The sequence below is a fragment of the Xiphias gladius genome, chromosome 20 (genome assembly GCF_016859285.1).
Source record: "Xiphias gladius isolate SHS-SW01 ecotype Sanya breed wild chromosome 20, ASM1685928v1, whole genome shotgun sequence".
NCBI lineage: Eukaryota > Metazoa > Chordata > Actinopteri > Istiophoriformes > Xiphiidae > Xiphias > Xiphias gladius.
The window spans coordinates 22369150-22386462 of record NC_053419.1 but is presented as its reverse complement, the minus strand read 5'-3'; the positions used below and the strand labels follow the sequence as shown (position 1 = coordinate 22386462).

The 17313-nt window shown below is 38.7% G+C and overlaps 1 long non-coding RNA gene across 3 annotated transcripts in view; it reads left to right on the top strand.

Annotated features, from left to right (window-relative positions):
• Positions 1-17313, top strand: part of LOC120806379 — a 45824-nt gene that overhangs the window by 9686 nt on the left and 18825 nt on the right. For all 3 annotated transcript variants that reach the window (XR_005709691.1, XR_005709690.1, XR_005709689.1), the window contains one exon: positions 10759-10864. This is a non-coding gene — a long non-coding RNA (uncharacterized LOC120806379). The remainder of the gene's footprint in view (positions 1-10758; positions 10865-17313) is intronic.

The following is a 17313-nucleotide window of genomic DNA, read 5'->3' as shown; positions in this document are numbered from 1 at the left end:
CGAAATTTTCATTTTTAACGTGTTTATTATTGGAAATATCACTGTATTAACATTTAAAAATAATTCAATGTGGAGTTCCTCTTTAATTCCTATGAAATATGGACCATAAATAATAAAAATAAAATATTTTTTTCATGAACCAACTAGTTAAAATGGATGAGAGAGCTTAGAGAGCAAATTTTATTTGTATTTACTTTTACCCTCATATTTTCCTGAAAAAACTATTGAAAGGGAGAGTGCATGTTCTGAAATTTTAAGTATCACATATGTTCTATGGCAATGAGGTTTTCAGGTAAAATACTCATTTCTAAAAACCATGAAATGAGGCAATTACTGCTTCTGTAGTTACCTACAGTAGTTACCTCTGCCTTTGTAAGGTGGTATGGTTTTCTGCTGATTATAGTTCATGGAAATGGAGGTAAAATACTATTACCTATAATGGGATATTGTTTCTGGCCATGTCATTTGAGATGGCTATGATTTAAATTTATGATGTATTTACAAAAACAAATGGTTAACAGTCGGGCCTCAGACAAGTACCTCCACTTTCTCATATTTCTTGTTGGGGGAACAGCACTCGATCCCTCTCAAGTCCATGCATCGAAAAAGCTGGTGGAGAGAAAACATTTTTTGTTATGAAATATGCATGGTGTGTTCGGCACAGAATGTGTCACTGCTATCCTATTCCAAACTGCTTTCTATGATCCGTCTTTTATGAAAAATGCATGTGTTGTTGTGCCCGAGAACTTCTTTTCAGCCAAACTTCAGTTCGATTAGGGAGAAATCAAAGCGCAGATCCTCAGTGAGGAATAATTCATCTTCATTGAGATGCATTTTGGTTTCCCAAAAACTTACATGACATTGAATAAAGTGGAGAGTGGAGGATTCCTCACTTGCATGAGCAGCTTCCCACATCTTCAAGCACAGCATGAGGATACACAAAACAGAGCCACAAGCTACAATAAATCTCCCTCTGTGTAGAAGTCTGTGGCACTGATCCTGAAAATACACAAATAAATCAATAAGTACAGCACATAGCTGAGGGATAGAAAGTTTTTAAAAGAGCTTCATAAAGTAAAAATACATACTTTATGGTATGATTGATAGATATAAGTTTAGACAGAGTTGCATCTAAATGCTGCGTCTGTCCGTCTCGCCTTGAGAAGTATAGATTTATAACCGTGTTAGACCTGCTGAAGGACACGTCCTCCACCTCTCAGACTACTATTAATCACCTACAACTAGATTAGAGGTGCCTGAATCACTTTAATTAATAACCATAAACCTCTGTGAATGTTAAGCAGCTAGTCACATTTGTTTCCAGGGAGTCTTTTGGACACTGTTGGACAACCACACCTTTTTAAGACCCTGAGCCAGTCGTCTCCTTCTCCATATATGATCAAGAAGTGATTATTTAAACTGATCGTTTTCCCCTTCGGAGGCTCTTTTATTTTCTTAGTGGTCTGGTGTGTGCAGAACATGGGTCCGACTTATTCCAAACATTCTTAATTTTGCCGGTAAAGTTTGTAGTGGGAATATGCATCTCCATCACTGAGGTGAATGCGACACCCTTCTCGATGCATTGCCAATGATCCGATACATTAAAGATACATATACAACTACTAATGGAATATGGATCACCGATATTGCTATGCAGTGCAACTTGACGCGATTTGATTCAACACAATGCGATTCAATGTGATACGATGTGATGCAAAAGAAGATGATGCTATGCAGTTCAATATGGTAAAGATAGTTTGATTTTATTTCTTTGATTCAAATCATAAATTAACTAAAAAAGTTCAATTTTTACTTCACACATTTGATTCTCTAGTACTGCAACCAGTAAGCATCCAGTAAGCATCCAGTAAGCATCTCAAAAAACTTGCTGTTTTCACAAGTCTCTGTCAAAGGATAAAATAAAATCAGGCCTGGACAGTCCGTCTTTCCTGTTCTCTGTTGCGAGTTGTACTCTAACAACAACTCGCACATTTAACAGTTAAACAATTTAAGGATGCTCGGGATTAACAATGATGCAACGTGCAACGTGCCGTAACTACTGCCAGCAGACAGATGCTCTTTACACTTTCAGCAGGTAAGCTAACTCAGCGGTGAGCAGAAAGCAGTGGTGCTGTTTCTATACTGCGGCATATTTTGCAAATTGCGTGTGTCTTTTCAAATCGTCCGTCTCTGTTGAAAACACCCAAGTCTCACCAAATATTTGATTTGTAGCAATTCAGTGGAACGTTTGGCTCCTCCTGAATTGGCCACTGGAGATAAGAGACCGTGCTTGGGAAACATTTTGGAGAGGAGGAATCAATCTAAATATAAAATTATTGGTCACATTTCTACATAATAAAGGCATAGGGCCTCTCCTATTATTAATGAATAAATCGGATTTTACCGATGCAAACATGTTAGAAACAATACATCCCGAGTTGAATCAGTGAATCTTACCATTCCTACTTTGTAGACACATGTCAGCAATATATTAATACCGTGTTTCCTCAAATAAAAAAATGGTAGTCATTTAAAAGCCAGGTCTCTGAAAATGACCGGGGTGTGGTTGGCACAAATGAATAATGGCCGGCCTCCAAATACGGGCTGTGGAAAAAAACAGAGGTGGATAAACTCCTGGTGCCTGTCATACTGTACACTGTGCATGCCTGCATAATGTAGCTGATAATGTTATGTATTTCTTCTGCTATAATCTCCTGTTGCACACTTTGTGTTAAGAGAATATTTCCAATAAATATACAGGATATGTTTTACAGGGTTCAAATTGACAATTGTGGCGTTTGACTAATTCATTCTGATCCACTTTGCTTTGTCGTCCGGCTATTGTTGCATATGGTATGCCTGCAAATGTTTCACAATAAAAGCCCTGTTAAGAATTGAGGGGTTTCTGTCCAGTGAAACGTGGGAGGGCTTTTAATTTGAAACGGTTACAGGAAGTGTTGTTTGTATTAACAGCGTAATGCTGTAATTAGAAATAAAGGCAGTTGCAATTGAGGTAAATAAAGGCCCTGGTCACTATTTGAGGAAATACAGTATCTACGATCTGTCTAACTCTCTCTCTGTCTCTGTCTCGACAGTATATACAAGCACAGTGGCTGCATTTACAGTATTAAACCTGTGAGTGGTGCTGCCAGCCACCGAACATGCATGAACTCTTTGTGTTTATACAGCTTCTCCTTCAGTGATCACAGTAAAGTGTCAGTACTGTGACAATTGTGACAATTAAGACAATGGACCAGACAGATTGAGGCCCTCTGTGTATTCATTTATACTGCAACACCCCCACCCCCTCAAACCCTCAGTCCTTTTCATTAACTTTAACTGTTTAACCACTGTCTAATTGTTTGTGAATATGTCACACTATAATTAGACCCATCTATCACTTATCATTATACCCTCCACGCAATAATATTTTTCTTTCAAAACGAAAATACCACAAAAAACAAAACACATGAAAACAATAATTGTATAATTGTAAATGGAATAAAGCAGAACAGAATGGCTGTGTATTAAACTGGAACTTAACAAGGGTCTATAAATTGATTTGCATAATATTATGGTCACATTGCAATTTTACATGGAAATTCCCCCCCCCCTTATTTTTCAATCTCTGCAACAGTGAGTCATTGATTTATTAGCCAGAAGTGGGGGAAAAAACTGCATTTCTAGCTGTTGACCATCAATTTTGTTGGCTGAAATTACAACTGTTAGTGGATTTTATGCTGGCTAATTCAGCTTTCATTTGCACCATGAGTTGGTTGAAAAACGCTTTCACCGGCTGACCCTTCAAAGTTAACAGCGGCCACGTTTTCAATCAGGAATCCTGTGAAAGTGGTCTTTAGTGCGCGCTTTAGTGCGCGCTTTAGCGGCTACATACGGGATATCATGCTAAAAGACTGAAGCTAAAGCTAACCGGTCCCAGGCTAAAAGTCAGCATTCTCACCTGCTGTTGTAAAAGAAACTTGAATAACAAAAAAGCATTGTTCTTGTGTTGCAGTGTACAGCTAGTTAGTCCTAGTATCATAAGTATGATGTGGAATGGAAAAATGTGAGACCAAGCCTGTTATTTTTGTTGTAAAATACCCAGGTTTGGCTGCTTAGCTTGCATACTAATCTGTTTTTGTCAAACAGGATGATTTCTCTTCTATCGATACACAAGAAAAGGCTTTAAGTATGAGGACTAACAGGTGTTTCATCTTGTTAACCAGCTTCCAGTTTATTCGAATTTTTTCAAGAGCCATGCATCTCTGTGGTCACTTCCCAGAGTTCCTTGCAGGATGTGACTGATGGTTTATTGGACCAATAGAAGAGCAGCAGAGATAAAAACCTGCCCCTGGAACATTTGTCCATTTACTGTAATGACCAAACACAGAAAAACGGAGAAGCACAAACCAAAAGCCAGGCAATAACGAGCTGCGATTTTTTTTTTTTAATGCAAATCACATTTTACGTTTCACATTGAAGCTCTTTGTCATATTTTGAAATGAGTGTAATTTTTGGCTGCATTTTTGCCTGGTTTTCAATTCTACATTTCTTTGCATTTTTTTTCAAAACACAGAGGTGACGCGTCATTAGTTGATGCTCCATGGCTTTTGGAAGTAACGCTTGGTTACGAATGTACTGTAGTTGGTAAGCTAGTTAGCCGGATATAAGGGCTGCATCTACTGGCTGTTTTAGTGATTGATTAATCTGCCAATTATGTGTTTGATTAATTGATTAATCATTAGGTCTATGAAACAGAAGAAAAATCCCCCTTAATATTCCGTTTGCAATATGTGACAAAGAAACACATCAAATGTTCTCATTCGAGAAAGTTTGCAGCCAATGTTTGCCATTTGCATGATTTTTACTTGATGTCTGACACAATTAATGGACTATAAATATCGTTACTGATTTATTTTTCTGTCGCTAATCACTAATCAATCGATTAGTTGATTAGATTTATCGTACTAATGTTTACAGCTTATGCTGGAGCAGATAAACGCTGATCCATTCTTTACATTCCTTAATTACTTTTGCAGTGTGTGGTTTTGGTTTTGTAAAGGCCACTTGCACTGCAGTTAGTTTTCAAAGCTGGAGTCATGTTCCAGATTTGTGTTTTTGCTTCTGGCCTGTAAATATATGCATGCTGTGGCTCCCTGTCTCCTCCCTCCTCACACATTCATTTGGTTTACTGGCAGCTTTGGCAGCAATCACTGGAATGACCTGGCCTAATGTAGCGAGGAGATCAGTAGACCACGGTGAAAATCATCCCGCACACTCCCTCCCTCACACACATGCGCACAGAGGCAGAAACATCTGCGACAGGCTAAACAAAGGACCAGAGAGCCGAGTGTCAAAACGGGATCATCAGCACGCTCAGCCAATACCCGCATGTTTGCTCACAGCTCTGCAGCTATCTCTAAGTGTTAGCAGTACGCCAGTCCCGTTATTCTGTCTTCCTCAGCGTGGTATATCGTATACATTTGTCCTGTTCATAAATAGTCACCCCTCAGAAGCAGCCTTGATTTGATGGTAGTTGACTGATGCTGTGAAAAGAGCCAGGGGCGGTGTTCTTATGAGCATTAAAATGCATGTTTCATAATGACACCACTCTCCCAGATGAATATTGCAGGCAGAAGGTGGGAAAGCAGCAGGATCTGGTGTAAGAGACGGTAGTCATGGCATGAGGAGGGAAAAGGTTGGCTCAAATGGTGCTCTGTATTGAGGCCCCAGAAGTCAACATACTGCAAAAGAAACCCCGAAATAAACAACCAACCAAACAAAAGAAAAAAACCCTGCAAAAGACACTGCAAATACAGACAAAACAGGGGATACTAAAAACTCATGAACACACCCAGACATGCCAGTTTTTGCAATGGTTTGGTTTGTGGCTCAAGGAGTTAGTTACCACATGACTTGGCTATATTAGTTGTTAATGGTGTGTTTGTTTGTTTTTTTTCATCAGTTTCATTGAATTGGAAGGCTTTCAAAGGTAACACTAGGTGTCTAGCAAATATCTGCAGTAATATTTGAGTCATGCGAACGAAATGCTAAAACCAAAATGAATCTAAATTGTTAGCACATTTTTCAAGCACCATTGTCGGGTAGTCAACTTCGATAACTGCATGAGTTTCTGTATTTACTTTGTTTTTCCGTATTTGGTTGTTTTTTCAGTATTTGCAGTGCATTTTTGGATTTGATCGTCTTTTCTGTATTTTACTGTCTGTATTTAGTTGTCCTTTTTGTATTCTGTTGTTTTTTCAGTATTTGCAGTGCATTTTTGGATTTGATCGTCTTTTCTGTATTTTACTGTCTGTATTTAGTTGTCCTTTTTGTATTCTGTTGTCTGAATTTGGAGCAAATTTCTGCATTTGGTAAGGTTGTCTGCATTTGCAGCGCATTTCTTTATTTACTCGTTTTTTTCTGTGTTTTGTTGTATTTTCTGTAGTTTTAGTACGTTTCTGTATTTGTAGTACAGCCCAACCAATACATTGGCGGGTCGATTTTAAGCTAATTGCAGATAGATCTGTAGCTGTGCTTTTAATGGCCGACGAGTTACAAGAAATTTTAAAAAATGGAAGGTCAAAGAAGGGCGCGTGAGCGGTTTTGTTGCCAGTGTCACTACTGTATGGTTTGTCCACCAGAGAACGCTGCGATTCTACTGTTGGCTCAACAGCTGACCGCTGCAGAGCAGAACGGAGTCGGCGTTTGTCGTTTTTTTTTGTTGATTTTTCTCTTCATGGTAACGTGTTCATTATCACTTTTAATACATTATTTAAATGATTATAAACCATGCTTCCTCATTTCCCCTTTTGTATCACCTAGGTAAGACTGACAGAAGTCATGTCAGCCTGTCCTGGTTTTTTTGTCGAAGCCGCCACTACCGATGCGAGTTGAGTGGTGTAGGCTATAGGCCATTGAAAAACTTGATTTTACGTTTATTTGTGAAACAGTCATAATGACAGTTCTCGCAAGTAAATGAACAACAGCCCTAACGTTTTCTTCCCCTTAGTTTAGCGCCGAAAGCAGCTATAAAACGCATGCTTGGAGATTATCTGTTGCTAAATTAGTTAGCCATGCTAATGTAGCGTGTCAGTGGAGCATAACTAACGATCCGTTAACGTAGAGCGTTATAGTGATTCCGCATCCCTGAGTATACGACAATATTTTTTTCTGGAAATTTACATTTGGGATATAAAAAAAAAAAAAATAAAAAAAAAGTGGCCGTCGTCTTATATTAGGAGAAGACAGTTACATGTTGATTACGTCAAATATTCTTTTTGAATGGAGAGAATACCAGTGTAAGTGCAGTATTTCACAGTGTGTGTTAATAATATTATTATGAGTTGTTAGTAGTTTTAATGTTGCTTGGCTAGCGAGGGTTTTTTTTTGGTCTCTTGAGTGAGTCTTTCAGAATTAGTCATTAGTCACTAAAAGTGTTCGGTTGGCCCTGCTGTCTCACCCCCACGTTTCCAACAGCTGGAGGATGAGAGGTCATGGCGGTTTTGGATTTTTTTTTTTTTTTTTTTTTTTTTTGTGTTTCCTTTATTTCCAGCAGGTTTTTCTGTATTTTCTCTCCATTGTATATTTTTATGTAGTTCTTGCGTATGTAATGTTGCAACACATCACAATATAAAATTAGGAATAATGGTGCAAAAAATGTAATATTATCAAACTAAAATGACTGTTTTGAGGCATTGTTGTTTTACCATACAGTACGACCTTTTGTGAAGCTTTACAATATTGAATTAGGGGATCAAGAGTTCTTTGCACAATTCATATCCATTGACATTTTGTGGGCTCATGGGTTGCACATTGTGCCCCCATGGAGAAAGCAATCGATGGCCTCAGCATTTCTCTGTGGACCGACACTATCAGTGTGCAGCCCATGGGAGAGCTGTGCACACAACTCTGTAGATTCACACAAGGTGAAAAGGTGGTCAGGATGCTGCTTACTCATCTATTCTGCTCACGTTTGGACCAAGAAGGCAGGCAGGCAGGCAGGCAGGCAGCAGAGGAGGGGAGGTGGGTAACTCCTGCGCATCTGAACCCCCAAATGTCATGGAGGGGGCAGCACGTTATTGCCATGGAAACCCAGGCCCCGTAACATTTGATTTTGATCAGCAGCAAGGCTCTGATGAGATCCCTCGCGCCTGCTCTCTGCTCTCCAGGTGACAGGATTTTCAAAGTTCGGAGGCAACCCGGAACAGATGTAGTCAGTGAGCTCTCGTGGCTGCTGGGATTAGTTTTAACTCTGGTGATAATTGGACTGTGGAAAAGGACTCCATCTTCATGATTTCTCCTTCCCTTTGCATATGCAGTTCTTCTCAGTCTATAAGTTTGCCCCAAGCGTCCTTCCATGCTGGAAATACCAGCGCACAGCACAAGGAATCTGCTCTCAATACACAGAAATACTGTGCAATAAGTGCTCAGATGTGCTACTTAATTTCATCATTTCCGATACCGAAATACACAAAACAACACACCTGAATCATGAACAGCATCAAGATTACTGTATCTAATACCACACAGGCCCTACAGCCTGCAATATGAACCCTTCTGTCTAGACACCCATTACCCGCCTGCACCTAAAAACAGTGGAATCAATACCATCGCAGGGAGTTATAATGGCCCAATTACTGTTTGTAGGTTTGTCAATGCCACGTCTCCGAGGACGCCTGCAAAAGGCCACACGAGCGCACCGTGTGCAGGAGTAATGCCATACATTTGTAATGGCGTGAGCATGTATTTATGTGTGTGCTGGATTGTGTTTCCTGGCCTGCACTGCCGTGGCATTTAAGAGGAAAAAGGTGACCGAGCTACTGTGTGTACAGACTTGTTTACATTGTGGCACTGTCTTAGAAACGACAGCATGAACTGCTTGGTACACACGGTGCAGGTCGATGTAATATAAGACCTATAGAATAGATAAAACAAGGTCCAGAGTTAGCGTTTTGTCATCAGAAAACTCAGTAAGACCTGTTATATCTACTTAATTTTCTACTTTACACTTTATTATACTTTAAATGTATTTAAAGCTGTCTTAATTAATGAAACGAGAAAGATTACCCGCAGCTTGTGCTTCGGTGCTGGAGGTGCTGTATTTTATTTTATCTATTACTTTTTATATTTTCTCTTTTATTTTATTGTTTGATTTGATTGTTTTCAGACCTTTTTCTTTAATTTTTTTTATTTTTAACTTATTTGTTTTTATTGTATTTTTGTTTAATTATTTCCAGTGTGTATTGCCTCATGATATTTTTTTATATTGTTTGTCACGTTTTCATCTGTACTGATTATCTGAGATGTTCGCGCCTATTTTGCACACTTGTATGCCATTTCTGATTACTACACAAACTGTGTTTAACTGTGTCATATTTAAGCCTTTTGCCCAATTCATATATTCATGGGCCTGATTAAGAACTGAGTGAATAAAAGATCCTAAATTATATTTCTACAGGTTAAGTTTGCAGTTTACACCACAAATTCCTGTGGTTACCTTTTTCTGAACTAATCAATATTTTTATCTTACAAAGTACTGTTCGGTTTTTAATGCCCATAAGTACTGTTTTGGTTTAGTCTCAGCGCTTTCATAATCCTCGTTTCAAATAGCAGCAAACAGCCGACAGACACAGTTAGAGACTAGCAGGTGAACACAGTGGAGCCTTTAAGGAGTCAGATATTTCCCTCAGGAGTTGGTGGAGACAAAGACGGAGCTAAAACAGTGAATATTGGACTTAAGTTTGTCGGCTAGCCACTGTCATTTCACGTGATTAAATAAATGTAAACGCCTGACTGATACATCTGCTGAGCTGATTTTAGCTTAACACAGCCATATCAGTATGAAAGTAAATTTTGAAGAAATTGCCGTTAAGAAATCTTAGATTCGTTTTGAAAATGCATTTTTTATTGGATTGGATTCAGTCTGTTGACATAATAGTTGGAAAAGGCTCTCCTTTGGTTTCCATTGAGAACTAGTAAATTAATACATAAAGATGAATTGGTAAGTGCGACAGGCAAAATTAAGGAATAATTTAATGTAAAATTTAATGATTCAGGCGCATTATTTTATTTAACTTTTAATCATAATTCAGTACAGTTAATTAGTCTTTTTTATATTTGAGCCATACTTTTCTCTTTTCAACTAACATATTTTAGTTGAAAAGAAGTAGTTAGTCAAAGCTAACTACTTTAGCTAAACTGTTAAGTAAAATTTTTGATTGTAAAATATCCTGTATAGGACAAACATTCATTGCTGCTGTAACCAGATTTTAAGGGATACTTATCAAATATTTGTGGTTATGTTACTTATGTTTTTTTTTTTTTGTTTTTTTTTAAGCGAATATTGGCCAATATATTGATTTTTTTTTTTTTTTTTTTTTTTTTTAAATAAACTCTGCATCTTGGCCTCAATTCAGCATCAGCAGCAGCAGGTATAATATATATACTATATATGTACTATTGATGATTTGACTTGCTTGATTTTGCTTTTGCTGCTGAATAAAGACACACACACACACACACTACTGATGCTCTCTATACATAAGAGCACATGCGGCTGGGGCATACAGCTACATACAGAGTCACAGTTTTCATACCTTGTTATAATGGTTCTGTTAATGTAACAGCATCTCTAGAGGACAGTGTGAATGTCATTGTGGTAGTTGCTCTAATAATGTATAAATGAGACTCATTTGATTTTGTACAGTGTCATTAATTAACGTGTGTGTCTCTGTGTGTTTGCTGTCTTTGTATTAGAGCGTTCCTAGCCTCCATCCCTCATCAGATCCTCCACCTCCACCTCCAACTTCGCCTGTGAAGAATGGCTTCATATCCACTACATAAATCAACAGCCACAGAACAGGTACCCACCTCCAAACAAGGGTTTCAGTGTGGTTTCAGAAGCGTGAGGGTTCTTTACCCAAAGCAAAACAAAACAAAATAAAACCTTTAAAAAAATGTGAATTATTTTTCCTGCATTTTATATCAATTTGGCAAATAACATATAATGGAGAGGGTTATCTGGCTTTCCACATTAAGTGTCTAAGAAAAAAAGTGTCCACTAAATGCCACTAAAGTTTCCAATAATAGAGATGTGTTAGTTAATTCTGGATTAATAATACCATACCGCCTTATCTCTAATTGATGTTCAGTAGCGTTTTTTTTTTTTTAGGAGAATACTAACTGTAAATAATAATATACAGTACATTAAATTATTGTTTATAGACCAAAAAAAACATGAAGGGGAGTTTCTTGTGACCCTCTGGAGTGGGCCCAAACTCTAGGTTGGGAGCGCATGGACTAAACTATGTAACTGTATATAAAGTAGTTGAAACTTGCTCCACCTAAAGCAGCTACAACAGTAAAACGCTGTTTAGACATTCATGCATCAGTATTAACAATGTAATAATGTCACATATGATATCTGTCGCACGGGACGTTTGATTGCAAAACAATAACTTTACCTTTGATACTTTAAGTACATTTTCCTTATAATGTATCAGTACTTTTACTTGAGCAGGATTTGAATGCAGGACTTTTATTTGTAATGGAGTACATTTTTACATTGCTGTATCGGTACTTTTACAAGTCCTCCCATCCCCAGTGGAAATTGCAATCTCGTCTCCAAACGAGAGAGCTTTACGTAAACTAAAGGTGAAAAGGATGTAAAGTGACAGAAAAAAAACAGGCTTCAGTTTTAGTTACCATTCCTTTAGAGTTCACACTCAGGTATCTCACCTGTATTTGAGTGACAGGAAGGTTGGGCTGTTGTAAATGATCCGACCGAAGTTACCCTCCCACCCTGCTGGCCTCTCTCTGGAGGAAGAACTGAATAGGCAGGCTGTAGGAGGCTTTCGTTTTTGCACCATTAGTCAAAGGTGGGGACACTATCAAGTCTTTGATTACAATGGTGTGGAGTATTCCCTCAGGGTCCTCTCTTCTTCGCTCATATGCTGCTCTTTAAACATCCCATTCATCAATTACCACCACCGCTGCGGCCACATGGTCACTATTGTTAATGTTCATTTACACTCACAGAGACACTTGGTTCGCGCTCTTTCTGCAGAGTGTGAATTAACATCCCCAAACATGGACGGTCCATTATGAATTACATGCACAGATGCACACATGTATGTACACAGGCACAAATGGCAAATTTGATGATTTGCCAAATTAAGTTGCTGGGTGTCCTTACGCAAAGAAAGTACTGATCATCTGGAGAAGGCCACAAGATTTTTCCTTTTGTGACAATTGTTTAACATCTTTTGGTACCTCAGTTTCAGCTATATATGTTAAAGGTTATTATATGTTTTAACCCTTTTTGGCCACGCTAGCAGCATAGCTCTAGGGATGGCACTGTCGGTCAGCTGGAACAAAATATCTTAACAGTAATTGGGTGGACTGGTACAAAATTTTGCAAAGACATTCATGGTCCCAAAAGTTTGATTCCTAATGATTTTGGTGATCCTCTGACTTTTCATCTCGTGCCATCAGGTCAATATTTTAATTTGTCTAGTACTTGGTTTATGATCAGATACCTTCAAAACTGCCGACATTCCCATCAGCCTCAATTGTACTTTGTGTTTTGTGCTAATTGGCAAATGTAAGCATGCTAACAAGCTGTATTCAGATGGTCAACATAGCCAAAGTTAAACCTGCTAAACATCAGCATGTTAGCATTGTAACTATTAGCATGTTAGCATGCTGAACTTAATTTTTAGGTCAGAACATCTCTGTGCTTAACTACGACTTCACAGAGCCAAATAATAAAACTCCTTGATAAAAAAGTGTTAAATAAGATAATAAAAATAATATGTTTGCCTGAATAAAATATAGTCCCAAGCCAGAAAAGTTTCCCAATTTAGATCAGGGATTATGCTATCAAATAACAAGCAAACAAGCCTAAGAATCTCACCAGGCATTTGATGCAAACTTTATATTCTTGATGCTATTCCATACTTGGTGTAACAGACACCTTTTAGTAGCGATGCTTTCCCTTTTCGGATGCACATTTTCAAAAACTAGCCCTCCCTTCATTTAAAAACAAAAACAACAAAAAAAAGAATTTTCCTGGTAGCCTATCTGGCAAAACAAGTAATTTTTCAAGGATGTTTGTAATATGAAAAGCCTTCACCAGCACACCATTTTATTTTTTAATGCATTATACAACTGTACGGCAACCCCCCCCCCACACCCACACAGGCACAATGTCGTTTTGTTTCTGGCAGGTTGTGGCAGCTGGCTAATGCCTTTCATTTGTATGTGTATAATTTGTGGCAAGGAAGATACACATGATGCCCCATGCTCATCATAGTCACCAGCCACCTAAACAATGAAACTCACCTGCAACATAAACGGGTGGATTAAAACAAATCAGAGAGCAGAGGGCAGCACAGGGCTATGCAGAGCTGGAGTTCACAAAGAAATCTACCCCCACGGAGGCTGGCAGCTTCACAGTCCATCTGTCAGCTTAAACATCACTACTTCCTCTAAAAGACACTGAGGGCCGTAATCCAAGATCTAGCACAACAAGACACAGGATTTTGGCCACTTCCTCCAGTCTGCCACAGGACTAGAGGAAGTAGGGATGTTTGCACTGGAAGGGGCTGGAGTTATTATTATATATGTTAGAAAAACTGGGCCTTCCCAAACTGGGAACAGTCAGACAAAAACTAAAATACTTCTAGTCATAAAATAACAAGCAAGAATGAGTAATAATAAGCAGAATAAAGAATAAATAATAACGAGCAGATAATAACATAATACAACTATGTACACTAGTGATAAGCAGATGAGACATGTTAAACTAACCACTTAAAGGGGAACTGGACATGAATGTGCAAAGGCAGTGGAGGTTGTGCAAATAGAGGTGGGGTGCAAAAGATAGTAAAAGAACATAAGGTTCCAGGACAAAAACAAGTGCAAAACCTTGCAAAAGATGGGACAAAAGGGTGCAAGAAACAAGACAAAACAGTGTAGAGAGTCAGTGCAAAGTTGTAGAATGTAAATATTATAAACAACTGGCTATTTCTAAACACTGACCCTTGAGGTAGATTGGTGGTTGTTAAAGTGGGCCTGTGCATTTGAACTGGAATAGCGTAATCCGTTTGGGGGACAATAATGCTCTAAGCTTTTGCCCTACAGTTCACATAATGCTTTGGGAGATAATGACCGTAAGTACAATGTTTCCATGGAAGCCGGTGAGTTAGATGTGGACTACAATCACATACTAAATAACCGCAACGTCCACAGTTTGATTCTGGCCAGAGGACCTGCGTTGTATGTAGTACCCCTGTTTTTTGCCTGTATTTGTTTACATTTTGGCAAACTGGCTATTAGCAGTTCATGTTTGTAATGTACCCATGGATGTACAGACAGCTATCATTGGATTTTTTTTTTTTTATATATATATATATATATATATATATATATATACACACACACACACACACACACACACACACACCGAAGAAAACTTAACATGATAATTCTCAGGCAAGTTCTGGAGGTATAAGGAGCCTATTTTTTCCATGATCTCTAATCAGATTTATGGACATTGATTTGCAAAGCACATCGGCGATAATGATGTCCTCAGAAAGTGTAAGTCGCACCTCATGTAATATCCTTGCCATGTCTCTCCCTTCGCAGCCCCGCTTTGACTCTCCTCACCGTTTGAAAACCTGTGTGAGAGATGGTAGCCGGAAAGAGACAGACAAAGGGTAGCAGACAAGAGAAAATCACCGTTGTGTGCAGTCTGGGTCCAGATGGGGAACAAAACATGCATTAGTTGTTTGCAGCTTGAGAATAATAACAATAATTAGAGTCATTTAGCTGAGCTACGTATAGACAGGCTCTGATCCGGTCATGAACAAATACATATGTACACACGTGTGGAGCTATACATAGTTTGCATAAATAATAGACAGATACCAACAGACATGAACATGGCATACCAATGAATGGAAATAAAAAGACTTCTACCGTGTCTGTTTGTACTGTAGGAATGTGAGCGCGCCTCATGTTTTCAACGAAAACAGACTTATCTCAGCCTTTTTCCACCACAGAGAGTTCTCATTAGCAGTTTCTGTACACAGCATGACCTCTTACCATGGCTGGCTCTAGAGAACAGTGTGAAAGTTTAAGCTATATGAAAAGAATAATAGTATCCACCATAATCGCTAATGGTGAAATTAAATATCATCACAAGTTTACATCACTCAAAGCAGAGGCCATTGATCTGCTGCTTTTGGCTGAGTGTTAGTTAAGCTGCAAATATGTGGTTAAAACTAGCCACGCCTTTACCAGCTGCACCATTCGTCAACACAAAACAAGACAGTGGGGTTTTGTTTTTTTTTGTAAATGAATAATATTTAATATTTGCAAGGAATAATGGAAGAAGAAGGAGCAGCCACAGCGAGCTGTTAGATGAAGAGCTGCAGGTGACAGGCTGCACACCTCAGAGTCCAGTCAACCAGGACTGAAGAATTATAACTTTAATCGACGACATTATAAATGCACCAGTGCTGTGGTGTCCCTTGGCCATAAGTTGAATTAACAGTTAAAAATCAATACAATAAAAGAGATGTAAAATCAATGCAGGAAAGTAAGGGGAGACAATGAAAGTGGCTAAACAAGCGATTTAAAGCTAAAAAATATTTTTGCAAAAAATACCTAAATAAAAGAGCATGGTGAATTATAAATAAGTAATTTCATTTATCCCCCAAGGCTCTCCATCAGCTTCTTCCTATCAGCCTAAATGGTCTTGGTCAGATCGCCTCCACCTGTCTTCCAAGTGAACCTAATGTGGTCCACCGAGCTTTTAAATGGACTGTCACTCAGTATTAGTTGATGTGTGGTGAAAAAACACAGTGATAGAAAACAAATGTTGCACATGAGAGAAGCATCCTGCATTCAGAATTTAGAGTCGTGGAGATGCAAAAATATATAGTTTCAGGAAATTAAACATCCGAGTCGTTTATCCATCATCAATACAATGAGCTTGTTTTATTAATAGTAATATAACTGTACTTACATATCGTGTAGAGACTAGAAAACAAGTTGAAATTTGATTTTGATTTTTTCAGTATCTCATCTTAAAAAAGCCCATTACATTTTTAAAAGTTTTTATTAGATTTTTTTTTTTTTTAAAACATTGAATTATTATTTCAGTGATTTTTGTGAAAACTCTTACATTATGTGTAAACAGACTGTGTTATAGTCTTAGTTCTTACGTTTTTCTGCTGTATTTGTGTATAAATAGTGAAAATATTGGCAGCTTTATGCATTGTTAAATTGACAAAATGATATGTCTGACTTGTCCTTTTTTAGCACAAACTCAGCTATATCAAGTATGTGGGGTAAAGACATTTTAAAAGGTGCTAAATGTGTAGAGAGTCTGCAAAAATTGGCCAAAATGAAACTGGAAGCAGATTGTTTTGCATCACATCACTTCTGCCGATTTGTCAGCTGCACATTCATGCTGCCAGTCTCCTGTTCTACAACATACCAAAGGTGTTCTACTGGATTCAGATCTGGTGACTGCCGAGGCCACTGCAGTCCGATGAACTCCCTGTCGTGTTCCTGAAACAAGCTTGAGACGACTTTTGCTTTGTGACTTGGTGCAGTATCCTGCTGGAAGTAGCCACTAGAAGGTGGTAAAATGTGGCCATAAACGGATGCACATGGTCAGCACCAACACTCAGATAGGCTGTGGCATTCAAACCATGAAAGACTGGTGTTAAGGGGCCCAAAGTGTGCCAAAAAAACATTCCCCACCATTACACCAACACCACCAGCCTGGACTGTTGACACAAGGCAGGTTGGGTCCATGGATCCATGCTGTTGATGCCAAATTCTGACCCTACCATCTGCTGCCTCAGCAGAAATCCAGATTCATCAGACCAGGCTACGTGTTTCCAGTCTTCAACTCCCCAGTTCTGGTGAGCCTGTGTCCACTGCAGCCTCAGATTTCTTCTCTTGGCTGAGCAGGAGTGGAACCTGACCTGGTCTTCTGCCGTTGTAGTTCATCCGCCTCAAGGTTGGACATGTTGTTCACCCTGAGCTGCTGTTTTGCTCACCACAGTTGTAAAGAGCGGTTACCTGAGTCACCGCAGCCTTTCTTTCAGCTCCAACCGGCCTGGCCGTTCTCCTCTCTCATCAACAAGGCGTTTCTGTCCTAGGAACTGCTGCTCACTGGAGGTTTTTTGTTTTTTCCACCACTCTGACTAAACTCTAGAGACTGTTGTGTGTGAAAATCCCCTGCAGTTGGGATATTTTTTAATAGCACCACATGGATTTCAGTGTCTCTCTGAA